A 13,664-nucleotide genomic window follows, 5' to 3' on the forward strand; every position below is an offset into this window, starting at 1 on the left:
GGTGCTATAATGATAAATTATAAATAAATATTTTGGGTTCATATTAATGGTGAAATCACCTAGATATAGTATGTAAATGTTCATGTTATATATGTATATATTTACCTCTCCCCATGAGTATTCCTGTGAATACTAAATTACATGTACTAACGTAATCTTGTCTTCCATTTTTCAGCATCTTCATTTTCAGTTTTATATTTATTTTTAACCGTGTGTACTGTCTATACATGGACATGAGCTCCTGAGTACAGGTACTTTGGAGGTCAGAGGTATCAGATCTCAGGAGCTGATTTAAAGGTATGAGCCATCCAGTGTGGGTGCTGGGAATTGAACTTGGGTCCTCTGCAAGAGCCCCATAAACTCTTAGCCACTGAGCCATCTCTCCAACCCTAGGGTCAGGATTTCTAATTTAGGAGCAGAGTATATTATAGTAATTTAAGATCTGGTATGAAATGTCTGGTGGTTTTCAATTAAGATTTAAATTCCCCTCTCCCTCTTTTGAGGGACATTGCTGAGTGGCTCAAGATAAGCTCAGATTGGAAGCAGGTTAAACAGTTAAAAGCACCCAATAATTCAAATTCTGGAACCCAGTATTTTAGGACCTTTGTGTTTATCTTTTTGGAAATTGGGGAAAAAAGAAACAAGTAGCTTCCAGCCACAAAAGCTACAAGGCTTGAATTTTTGGTGATCCTCAAAGACATTCACTGAAGTTTGGTTCTTTGCACCCATGCCTTAATGGCAATTTTCCATAGCTGTGTTGATCTAAAATCAAGATATCTTGAGAGAGGGAGGAGATTTTTTTATGTAATTTAGCATTGAACAACTAACACGTTTTGGGGTTTTCTTGATTGATTTATTTTAGTTTCTCTTTGAATAACCCCCTTTGTTGCTATAAACTTAATATATTTTTTAAAGTATGTGTATCCTGTCCTTTTTTGGGGGAAAAATTACATTTCCAAGAGAATTCACACTTAAGCCTCCCAAACAGAGTGTGCATGGGAACGCACAAAAGCCCGTGTTTGTGATTCTCTTTGAAGTGTTTTGCAACTGGATAAGGAAAAATTTAGAAAGCGGCTGATAGTGTTCAGGGTAAATACTTAAACCCCTTTAGAGAATTTCACACACAGATACTGTGTGCAGAAAAAAGGGGTACTTATGTTTCTTAAAGCTGCTACAGCCTGCAGCTTTGTACTTAAAGACAGAGGTGTTGAATAGAATTCTACTGAGGATACATCCAGTGACAATATCTCCAGAAACATCAGAGCCGGCCAGTGGTAGACTTTCTGTTCTTAACCCTTGCGTGAGCAGTATGAGCAGAGCCTTCCAGTGCCCAGTGCTAGAATGTGCCAGGATGCTCAGAGGCCTCAGCTGCTGCCTCTGTTCCAAACACAACAGGAACAAGACCCAAAAACAGTGAAAATGGAGACCAAATGTGACAGGAACTAGGGCATGCCCAGGGATAGCGTGCCATCTCTCCAGTTAGTGTGTAGAAAGAAAACCTTGGATAGTAAACTAGGGTTTCTGTTGTAGCCTTGACACTGGAGCATTAGACAAATTTTGTTTACCTTCATTAAGTTCACGCATACATGGCACACACATACAATTTTTATATATCCTGTTTGTAAAACAAAAACAAAAAACAACAAAAAGCGTAGGTGAATTCTCATGTTTGAAATGTTTTAACTACTGTGAAATTCAAAATCTGTGTACAGGGTATAAAAGCCCTACCACTTTTCCTGGGGGAACTGTGGTAGCCTCAGCTGCTGGAATTTATTTGGGTTACTTTGACAAGCAGGCCATAACATGAATGTGTGAATTCAGAAACTTGGATGCCAGACTGGTGTGTCAAGAATTTCCATTTTCCCAAGAAACACAAAAGCTAGTATATAATAAACCTTCTCCCACCCCCCAAGTTCTTTTTCAGATGGTTTGGTGGAGTACTAAGTTTCTCCCTAGTATATCATTCACCTCATTGAAAACACACACACACACACACACACACACACACACACACACACACACACACACACACACACCAAAAAAGAAACCCTTTTCCATGTCTTAGAGGAATCAGTGTAGAGAATGAAGTAATGTATAAATAAATACATGCATATATAAATAACAAGACAAGCCCATAGTTTTGAAAGGGAAGCGACCTTTGCCAGGATCTGTGCCATTTATGTGGAGTATTATCCAGATGTTTGCTGTTTTAACCCCCAAGTCAGCTAATGAGTGGTCCCTAAAACTCTTCCCTTCTAAAGAGCATGGTTATAATGATCTCCCGAGAGAGCTTGTAGACTACACGTTGCTTCCGAGGTAGGGATTCTAGAGGTTAGTATGACACCCTTGCTTAGAGGTATTTGATTGAGGTTCTACCCCACCCCAGCTCTGTCCCAGAACCAAAGGTACTCATAACAGTTTGGCTCACAATGCTAACTCTCAAAATGCTCCCACCCACTGAGTGTTAAACAGTTGTGCAGTGGGACTGGGAAACTTGTCATACTTTGCAGAAGTATCCCTATGGAGAAATGTGGTCAAACTCCTGAAAACCTCGCTTCTCTGAGAACTAAGGGAACACTTGAAGTTCCTGCTTCCATACATCAAGGGTAGCATAACCACCATCCTGCTCTTCTGCCTTGACATCTGGAAAATAATGAGCCTGTATTTTTCAGCAAGGGATTGTGATATACTGTCTTGGTATTCTTAGTCGATCTGCAGTCGATCATCAGTGATACTTTTAATTCAGTCTTCTCCTAACATGTGCCTTATAATTGACCTTGCATTTCCTTTCCATGAGCTCAACCACATCTGGGACCACCTGTGGCCATCTCACTTGTAAACATTTCCTCAGTGTGTATCAAAGGCACAGAAGGATGACCTCCTGCTTGGTTTTGTTTGACTGGCAAACTTAGACCTCTAATAAAAAAACTGGGTTATCAGGTCAGCATCAGAAGTGATGTAAGACCTGTGTTTAGATGTGTCTAGTTTGGTTGTAGGACTTGAGCTGGTGATTTCTAGATAGTGCATAGCCCTGTACCTTAAGCATTGTTAATTTAGGTGAAGAATTATGAAATGCCCATGATTATTCATAAGATGTTAGCAGATGTTTGGGGGAACTAAGATGCATGTATTTTATTTGATGCCCTAAACCAGCAGTTCTTAACCTGTGGGTCATAACTTCTATCTCCAAAAAATGTTTACATTATGATTCATAACAGTAGCAGAATTACAGTTAGGAAGTAACAATGAGATAATTTTATGGTTGGGGTCACCACAACATGCGGAACTGTAGTAAAGGGTTGAAGCATTAGACAGGTTGAGAACCACTGCTCTGAACCGTTCATGCGATATCAGAGAGCTTTGTAATGAATGGGGATAGGACAATATGCTGGTGCCTATAATAAATCAGCATTTTCTTGGCATTGGAGGGTCGTGTCCCCTGTCTAATAGTTGGGATAGATGGGTGCTGACCTGTAGCAATGCTTCACATTAAACATATCTCAGGTCTTGATTCCTATAATGACTGACTTGTCTCCCAACATCAGTAACTATGCAGTCATCCCGCCTATGCGAGAATGCTCTCTTGATTGAGCTCCAAGGCTCTCTTTTCAAAATACACTCACCACCTGACCCGCCTTCACCACCCGTGCTAGCAGCTCGGCTGAACACAACCGCATGACCCAGCCTTCCTGCTTCTGTTAAGCCTTACCCATAGTGTTTGTTCCTTTAACTCAGTTCAGTGGCCTGGTCTAGACCTTCTGTGGCACTCAGAAATCCATCTTCCTTGCGTGGCTTTCGGGACTGTGGGACCCACACTTCTGCCTGTATCTTTGTGTTTTGGCCTCTGGAATACTCTTTTTTTCCTTTGCTTTTCTCATTTCTTCAACTTGTTGTCCTTGGAGAGTTTCTCTGAGTCCACCCTCCTGGTAGGGGGCTTTGCCCTCTCTGTGTTCTCCAGAGCACCTCACCATTAGACTGTCTGCCTCAGCTGGATCCCGTGTGCCCCTCCCCCTCTAGGTTGGCAGAAGAGAAGCTGTCAGCTTTGCTATGATCCCAGCCCTGGGACCCTGGCTGGCACACAGTAGTGCTTACCGTACACTTACAGAAGGAAGGCCTAGATGTGAGGTCAGTGCTCTGGTCCTTCTCACTGTGTTTCCTTGACATTACTTCCTAATTAAAAGGGATTCAAGTTGGTTCCCTACTTAGACCTTCCCCATAACACTGGCAACATCTGCAGCAGCTGCAGCTTCTTCCTCCTCTTCAGGTTGAGAGCCCAGAGGCGGGTTGCATGCCTTTGGCATTTCTAGCTAAGAAGATTGAGAAATCACTGACAAATGACTTGTGTAAATATGGGGATTTTTTTTTAATGAGAGAAGTAGACCCTAGTTTCCTCGAGTCATTGTATTGCTACAGCTGAAGAAGGGGCTTTGTCTCCTTTGTGGCATGGCTCATGTCTTAGAGCTCCCTACTCTTGAGAAAATGTAATAGAGTAGGATCACGTCAAAATTAAAGGACTTCTATAGCAAAGCTTGGACTTTGTTGTGGTTAATTTCAAAATACAGAGAAAGCAGCATGCACTGGACAGGTTTTGGGCATAGAACTAGGAAAATCCCCGAGGAATAAACCGACTTCCGCCAGACAAGCTGAAAACTGATTAAAATATTTATCATCCTTTGGGTATGCAATAGCTTTTGATGATGGAAGGCATATTAATATTCATCTTTGCTGCTTGTCTACACTTCAGACAGATCCCAGGAAAGGATGTTCAAATGACCAGTTTTCTTTCCTCACCAGGAGCCTTGAGCCCAGTGCAGCCTGGAACCAAGACATGCCTTGTGATGTGACTGAGCTTTTCCTCTGGGGGATGGGGATGGGGAACACACCAGGAGAGACCTTTGCACTGGGAAGCTTTAAAGGATTGCTGCTTTCTTGGAGGAAGTCTTTTGCTGGAACAAAGGGGAAGTTGGGCCATAATTTCATGAGCCACAGAACTACTTTGCTGGCTGAGCACCGGACATGGACCTGACTTCTTAGGTGAAGTTGGGGATCCAAACTTTATAAAGGGTTTGAAGGAAATGCCTCTGGAGGTAAACCCCTCCCTCCACAGCCGCTTTGTTGAGGAGGAAGGAGGAAAAAAATGAGTGTGTCTGCCTGCTGCTTATGCCCAGGTCTTGTGATGTTATTTTGAGTATACCATCTATTGTCCCTTCATCCTCAGCCAGAGACCAGATAAACAGACTGTCTACATGAAGTTGCACAGAGCGCCTTGTGGGGCTTTTAGGATCGTTCTTATTAGCTGCTTCTTTCTTTAATGAGAGAACAAATCTGACTCTATTAGCTGTGATAATTAACCAGAATTTTCTGGCTAGATTGGAATAACCTTGATTATATTTTTGGGTGCTAATATGAGCGTTAAAGGAACTTGACCTTTCTTATTGATTGGTCTGAAAACAAACTAGAAATTGAAAAAGCTTCTCATAAAACGGGCAATATGTTGGCACTTAATTTCAATATTTCAAATATGACAATTCAGATACTAACCTTCTGTACTTACTTTTTATAATTCCATGCTACTCAGATATTTATATGAGTGATAACCTGGAAATTGGACAATAATTTTCTTTTAAATCTATTTTAATATTGTGACATCAGAAGAGAAATGTTCTGTCTTCATCTGGTCATTTAATCATACTTCTGCTCCGTGTCGTCCAGATAAGGGAAGTTGTACAAAGAGCTGGGACTTAGGTCTCCCAGGCTGATAAGGCACAAGGCAGTAAGTAATTCAGCGGGAGGAAAATCAAAGGAGAAAGGCAGAGGCTGACACAGGCCTGTGGGAAAACGGAGGATTTTGATAGATGGAGACGGGTGGGAGATAGTCAAAGATGGTGAGGGCAGAGATGCAGTAGGCAGGAAAACATTCTATGCTTGCAGACTTGATTAGACTTTGTGGAGTTTGTTTTGTGTGAGTCAGGTAGCGACAGATAAGATGAGAAAGATTAGTATGGACCCTTTTGTCCTGATGCATTTTTTGTGAAGTACAACCCTCTCGTCCCTAATGACTGTCAAAGTCATCTGGAGCAGAGTGCCAACCAAGTATGTGCAACTAGGAATAAAATGAAAACTAGTTTATCTTGTGTTTGCAAAGGTTTTGCCTGGAAAACAAGTCAGATCACATTATTTGTCCCAATTCCACAATCAGTCTGCACCCTAACCACAGCTAACAAGCACTCTGCATTGTTGGAATATGAATTACAAATGGGTAGTTTTTCTTACCAAGCGTCTTTCTATTTCCCTTCCATTAAGTAAATGCCAGAATAGTAATTTTAAACCTTGGCCAGAGGCACATCTTACCGTGTGTGTGCGTGTGAGCGTGACCCTTCACTGTTGGGATTGTGGTGGAGGAAATGGCATCTCCTCTGTGTCTTGTCCTGGTGACAGTCTTGAGGACCCAGTACTGCATAGAGAAAAAATGTGAAATATCGCTAAAGGCCATGCATGAGTCCCTCGATGTGGTTCAGGATAGCAGGCATGGTAATAGGACAGGATGGACAGAATGGGCTGTTTCTCACACCGCCACCGCCTTTGGCTGCCAGCTCCTGTTAGGGACTGCGCTCTGCCATTGCACTCTGGCACCTTAGTGGCACTGCCTGAAAGACTGAGGCGGTGTCCGTAATGGAAATGGCTGCCAGCTCCTTCTAGTCCCTCTCGTTGCCTGTGGGTCTTTGTTTGACTTGACTTTTGTCCCTCTCCATGCTGCTGTTGTTCCTTCTAAGGTACAGGTTGTCCATTCCTGAGTGATCACTAAGTCTCAGCCTGTTCAGCCATGAGCATCTGAAGATGATTTTGATTCTCTTTGGGATGCTAAGGTCTGGGTTAATTAAACAGACCCTTTCTCCTTTGATAATAATGAGACAGGAGTGACTTTATAGGGCTACTGTTTCCATTTTACCAGGACCCTTATGAGTTACCCTATAGGGTAATTTTCTGGAGAATAAATGGGGTTCATGCTTTCCAGAAAATTCCTCTTCTCTGATATCCCTTTATTTTTCCTGTTCCCCAGGAACAGGTAGCAAAGGTGTTTGGTATTGTTTAGTTTCTTCCAAGGCCTGCCCGTGTCGTTTACTCTGTGTTTTGATCTTGCTGAGCATCACTCTAGGTGACATTCGTGCCTGGGTACCGTGCTCTGATGAGCAACTCAAGTGAAGATTGTTTGACCTCTTCCTTTGGTGAAAAGAGGAGCTCAGAAGGGCAGAGAGACTTGTCTGGGGACACAGAGCCAGACCATAGTGGGTGTGGAGCGTGCATTTCCCGGTGACAGTTCCAATTGTACAGGAGCTGAGCCCATCCCGTACTGTTAGCGGCTGCCTCCTGTGTGCTATAGCAAAGTATAACCAAGAAGCTGTTCCTCTGGAACATTCTCCCACCCTATTAGTGTAGAAGAGACATTGGTTCAGTGTACCCTGAACCCACAACATGCTGGTGGAGCCATTTTCTTCTCTGGCTGGCAAGGTGAGTACTTGGTGTGGCTACTCTATGTCCCAGAACCCTGAGCTGGAACTGTCTGTAGTGAAGAGTGGCGCTCTCTCTCCCTTGCTCCCCCCCATCACCCATTTCCCTCCCTCAGAGGCTAGCACTATTCCTAGTTTTTTGTAGACCTTTTTAGAGATACTCTGCATGCTTAAGAGTTTGTATACAGTTTTGGTTTTGTAACACATTGTATCTTTTATGAAAAAGACTTATTTTAAATTATGGGTATGTGTCAGGGAATGTTCACATGGGTGCTGGTGCCCACAGAGATGAAAAGAAGGTGTTGGAGTCCTCTGGAGCTAGAATTATAAGTCACTGAAAGCCATCTGGCATGTGTCTGGGAACTGAACTCAGGTCCTCTGCAAGAGCAGTGTGTGCTCTTAGACACTAAGCCATCATTTCAGCCCCCACATGATATTACATTGCAGATCTTTGCAGTTTTGTATGTTCTTTAAATTATGACATGGCTCTCATCATATGGTTTCATAATTTATTTGGTTAGTCTTCTATTATCTTCAGTTGCCACATTCACAAATAATGTAGTAATCAGTCTTTTTGTAACATTTGAAATCATAGCAATACCTAGAAGTAGAATTACTAGATTAAAACACGTGAGTTTTTTATTGTAGTCTTTAAGGAAGAAAGGGCTTCTTTGGGCATATTGTTCCAGACAGAGTCCATCTAGGTAGGAAAGGCCAGAGGTGTACCCATAGTGCAACTTATCTTTAACAGTGATAGTCCCTTCCAGCATGTGACTTGAATGGAGCTCCCTATTGGTCCTTTCTTATTTTTTTAAGAGTATTGTTTAGGTAATCCACAATTATTTTCTGTGTATGGGTGTTTTGCCTGCATGTATGTTTGTGTGCTACATGTGTGCTTGGTTCCTGTAAAGGCCAGAAGAGGGTGTAGGATACCCTGAAACTGGAGTTACAGACCATGTTAGAGATCATGTAGGGGCTGGGAATTGAACCCAGGTCCTCTGGAAAAACACCCAGTGCTCTTTAACTGGTGAGCCATGTCTCTAAACCCAGTCCATTGCTTTTTAATGAGTCCCACACAAGTTCTCAGGACATGGGCAAAATGGAGGCAGAATCTTTCCAAAATATCACACTAATGGCCCCTAACCCAGTTGCTCCTTGTTCCTCCCTGTAACCCTCATGAACTAGGCTTCCAGTGTATGCATTTCCCCAGCACCACCGTCTTCTCTACAGCAACCAATTAAGCTCTCCGTGAGACATTCAATGGCTTTTTCAATTCCAAGTTCCGAGGTCTTCCATGTAATAGTTGAAAGGCATAAATAATAGAAGCACAGCCCACTCTCAGCACTAGTTTCTGGATTGTCTACTTTTCTGTTACTAAGATGAAACTCTCAGACAAAAGCAGCTTAAAGAAGAAAGGGGTTGCTTTGTCTTACTCTTCCAGATGATGAAGTTTATTATGGCAGGGAGACATAGCAACAAGCAGGAAAATCAAGATATGGAGAGCAGGAAGCTGGTTGATGCCATTTTCACCCACATACAGGAAGCAGAGAGAGAAGGTGTACACTTTTAATTCTAAGAGAGATGATCAGCTGCATGTACGGCACAGGCTGGAATCCCAGAAGTCATGGAGTGGAGTCAGGAAGATTGTGAGTCCAAAGGCAGCCAGAGCTACATAGAGTCTTTCTCCAAAACAAGACAGGACAAAAGATTGCCAGGGGAGGGAGTGTCATATGGCCATTCATGGAGTTTCTAGTCAAGTGCGCATGGGTGTGTGCGTGTGTGTGTGTGTGTGTGTGTGTGTGTGTGTGTGTTTGCGCACGCGCGCGTGCGTGCGTGCATGTGTGTGTTAGAGCTTATGTGGCACAGTACCATTTCCTGCATCTTCACTAGTACAGTCTATTACCATATCTTTTGACTTTTTACAACTGTAATTGGTAAGAATGTTTGCATTTTTCTAATTTGCTGATGAAGAAGTTGGGGTTCAAACTGTTGAGTGTCTTGCCATGTCACATACTTAATGAGTGGCAGATCTGGGGTTTGTAGTTTGGCTGAGGTTCCTGCTCTCTTAGTTGCTATAATGACATCCGCTATACAGTACTTACATTATTGTCATCAAAGAACCAGGTAAGATCCCAGGATTCTAATAGGGAGCTATCGTGCATGCTGTGACTGGAAAGTGTCAGAAAGATCTCTCTCTGCATACTGTCATTGAATTAGCTGGGTCAGCCAGCTGAGTGCAGCTAGCATGACATCTGGTAATGCTACTGGGGCCAACTCGAGCCCTATAGGTAGAGCTAATTTTTGCCCTCCCCCTTGCAAATCCTAAGGCTTGGTATTCTGTTTTCACTGGTGGAGAGTGATGGGAAGAGACATGCCTGTTGCCTGATTTTCTGTTTAAAGTTATGTTACTGTTGGACACATTTCAGGTCTGAGCTTCGGTTGTTACTTTCTGATATGATGAGCCTTCTTGGCCATTCTTCCCTCCCCCCCCCCGTCAGTCTTCATTAGAATTATTTAAACACTGTTTATTCTCTATTCTGGGCCTTTTCCTGCTTTGCTGCAAAAGTGCAGCTTGAAGCCTTTACCGTGCACAACACAGTTGCCAGTTCCTAGTTCCTAGGTAAGAGGTTGTTTCCAGAAAACCAGGGGTGGGGGTGGGAGTTGGGGAGTGACACACGATCACACACACACACACACACACACACACACACACACACACACAGGGCCATGGACAACCATACATCATGACTCAGATAATTAGGATTGTGATGTTAGTAAAATGTCCCACTGTGGTGACAGTGATACTGGTGAGGAATCAGTTTAAGGGAGGAAAGTTTATTTTGGCTAAGGGTTTCAGTCAGAGGTCGGCTAGCTCCATTGCTTTGGACCCAAGGCAAAAAAGAATATCATGGTTGTAGGAGCACATGGCAGAGGAGGCTGCTTACCTCCTATCAACTAGAAAGCTGAAAGAAGGGGCTAAGGACAAGACAAAAGTCCCTAAGAACATGCTTCAAGGACCCATTCCATTTAACACCACCCCTCCACACACACAAATAAATTAATAATAATTTTAAAAAGTTTTAAAAAGAGAACCAAACAGAACTGGGAGCCTGTGGTACAGGGTATGTTGGCTGCCCCTTCTGTGTGCGTGTTTGCACATGATCTTTGTCCAATGTCCTGCTGTCCCTTCTTCTTGATTTACTCTGAGTGCCCGAATTCCCTGAGTTAAAAGCATCAGTTGCTAAAATCTTTTTCAAACTTTTCTGGGATGTTATTTCCCTGCATTAGTGAGAGTCAACATTAGGATGTGTGGTTGTTTAACCCTTCAAGTAAGACTCCTCAGCTGTTTGGGTCCTTCATCTTGGCTGCATATTTGGATCCCCCAGGAAACTTTTTTCCAAATACTGCTTGGCCACCAGCTCCAGAGACACCGATTTACCTGGTCTAGGTCATGGCTCCCAGTTGATATTGTTTTGGCAGGCTGCAGATTTGAGTGAATGGATGAATAAGTGAACCAATTAGCAAATGAACAGGAAGGCCCTTTCACTTCAGCCCAGCACAAATGCATCCAATCTGCTGTTTTTCTTTAATTCCGCGGTGGGCTGGAGTAGGCGCCCAGGAGGAAAAGCTGTACTTCTAATTCTTACGTGTGGTAAAGGTTGATGTTGGTGCAGTAATGACACACGGCATGCAGAGGGACACATTGGGTGGGTAGAATGCCAGAGAGCTCTGAGTTAATCTAAAAATCAGGAAATACATTGACAAGTAGAGATAGATATGGGGGAGGGGTAAATATAGGTTCCCTTTCAAAGTTCCTAAAACAGCCCATGACTGCTCAAACTAGTCTCATTAGGAAATGGAGCTGCTGTTCAGCTCTCTGCATGACATGTGTTGTATGTGGAAACTTCTTGAGCTGTCTCTCTGCACCTTAGTCTCTTTATTGCATCTTCTGCTTTCTGCTGCTAGCCTGTCCAGGACTACCCCTCGCCCCTGGTATTGCAGTGCTTGCCTGATGGCTTCAGGAACTCTTCACACAGCAGCAGGGTAATGTTTTTAACTGCAGGTCTGGTCGGACTCTCCCTCATAGACTTACCACTGGGTTCCACATCTGCTTCATCCCCAGTCCCCTGTGCTGTCTTCCCCCCTTCACTCTGGAGAGTCTGCCCTGCAGTCCTTTCCCAGTCCGTGGGAGCACAGGTCTTTGTGTACCTTTCCTCTTCCTGAGATGTCGTCTCCCACCAAGCCAAACTGTCATTTTTCAGGTGTGACTCCCTTGACCTCCTGACTAGATCAAATTGCCAGACTCCGATTCTACCGTCATCCTCAGGAAGCCAGCCTTGGCAGCTCACGGATTATCTGGAGGCCTTGGGTATCTTTGGCAGACAGGCCTTAGGAGCATTTCCTTGTTCCATGAAGATCTAGTGCCTCCAGAGGCATGGGAATAGCAGATGTGATTTTGGGCAAATGATTTGTGCATCTCATTAGCTGCTCCTTGACAGAGAATTGTTTTTTTTTTTTTATCTGTACCAACTACAACTCGAAATGCCATTCGATTACCTTGCACAGATTCCTACCATTTGTTAGAATTGGGCCAATTCCATAATGTTCATTGGCTACTGTTACTTCAGTAGGACAGCAGCCATCAGATTTTCACTGTGCGTACTGTTCACCTGTTCCACAAAGACCAGGCAGTGAAGCCACCATCCAGACTTCATTGTAGAGCAACATGTCTTCAGTGTTCAGCCTTCCAGGGAAACCTTGCAGTGAAGCTGTTGTCTGGGCTTCAGTGTGCTTGAGAGATGAGCACTGGAGATACATCAGCCATGCCCTCCTGTGTTCCTTCCTCAGTTCAGCATCTTCCAAATGCCACTTGTCCCCGGCATTCAGAAAGGCCAGGATTCTTGGGGGTGTTACATTTTCCTTTTCCGTGCCAGATATCAGCCACTCCAGGAACTCTGGCCCTAGGTTTCCTGTCAGAAAGGTCTATAGCCTACCTCTGTAACCCAGCTCTCAGTCTGCCTGGGTTGGTGGTCACCTGACAAGGTCAAGGACCAGGATGCCTTAGTGTGTAGAGCCATATGGTCTGTGGACACTGGTTTCAGGAGCATTCTTTAGAAGCTGTTTTTATTACTCTTCTGTGGGTGCCCAGCCTTGTCCTCTTGCTTGGAAAGACTGGGATGTACTTTTGGCACTGGGAAGGGCCCTTGGCACAAGTACAAGAATCTTCATGCTGACTGAGTTGGAATTCTCTCAGTGAGAAGTGACTTGTTGTCCTGATTAGAATATAAACACTTGCCAACCTTGAGTTTTTGTCTCTCACATGAGTTTTATTATAATCTCCTGTGTTTATAAACATGTCTTTGCATAAGGGAGAAATGTGGGAACCTTTTGAGCCTACAAGAGTATCTTTTTTTTTTCTGTGTGAGCTTAAGTTAGCTTGTCCTTCTGGCTTTCCCCAGAAACCCTAGAATAGCACCCAGGTTCCCATCTCCGTGTTGTTCCGTTCTCTTCTAGAAGTCAGTAAAGGGTTACGTTAAATTGTAGTTCAAGTTTATCTGGTATCTACTAGAGGGACACAACGTCCAAATATGACCCCAGTTCAAACCAATCGACAACCATTACTTTTTTTTTAAGTTTAATATGCCAAGCTTTAGAGAAAGCTCATTGTTTGTGTGTATGCTAAGCAAAGAAAGACATGATGTGTGGGGTGCCAACATATGATCCAACAGAGAAGTTGGAGAACAGACAGAAAAACTTGAAGACTTCATAGAAGAGGCTCTGCCATTGGGTTGTGCCTTGGTGAATCCAAAGGAAAGATTTGGTGAATTCTGGAGGAGAGATGGGGCTATTTTGGATAAAGCAAAGGGAGTAGGAGGGCATGCAAGCAAAGAATGTGTATCTGGTACTTAGCTGTAGCAGAGAGGGAAAGGGGGAAGCAGACAGACACCTAAAACAAGAGACCCAGCCTTGAATGGCATGCTTAGATGATTGGCCTTTGTTTTGGGGACAGTGGTGGGAGTTGGAGTCAAAATGATAACCGTAACAGCACAGTGGATAAGCTTCAGAGAAGAGAGACTGGCCATGAAGACCTATTGCAAGAAATTTCCATGACACATAACAAAGGCAGCAGTGGAAGGAATATAACATGGGGAGAAA

The 13,664-nt window shown here is 43.5% G+C and overlaps 1 protein-coding gene across 2 annotated transcripts in view; it reads left to right on the plus strand.

The window, feature by feature from the left end:
* The window catches only part of Fto (FTO alpha-ketoglutarate dependent dioxygenase), a 349,466-nt gene that overhangs the window by 173,359 nt on the left and 162,443 nt on the right, over positions 1 to 13,664 (plus strand). The gene's annotated exons all lie outside the window — the stretch shown is intronic.

Source organism: Mesocricetus auratus, unplaced genomic scaffold (genome assembly GCF_017639785.1).
Source record: "Mesocricetus auratus isolate SY011 unplaced genomic scaffold, BCM_Maur_2.0 Super-Scaffold_100045, whole genome shotgun sequence".
NCBI classification, from domain to species: domain Eukaryota; kingdom Metazoa; phylum Chordata; class Mammalia; order Rodentia; family Cricetidae; genus Mesocricetus; species Mesocricetus auratus.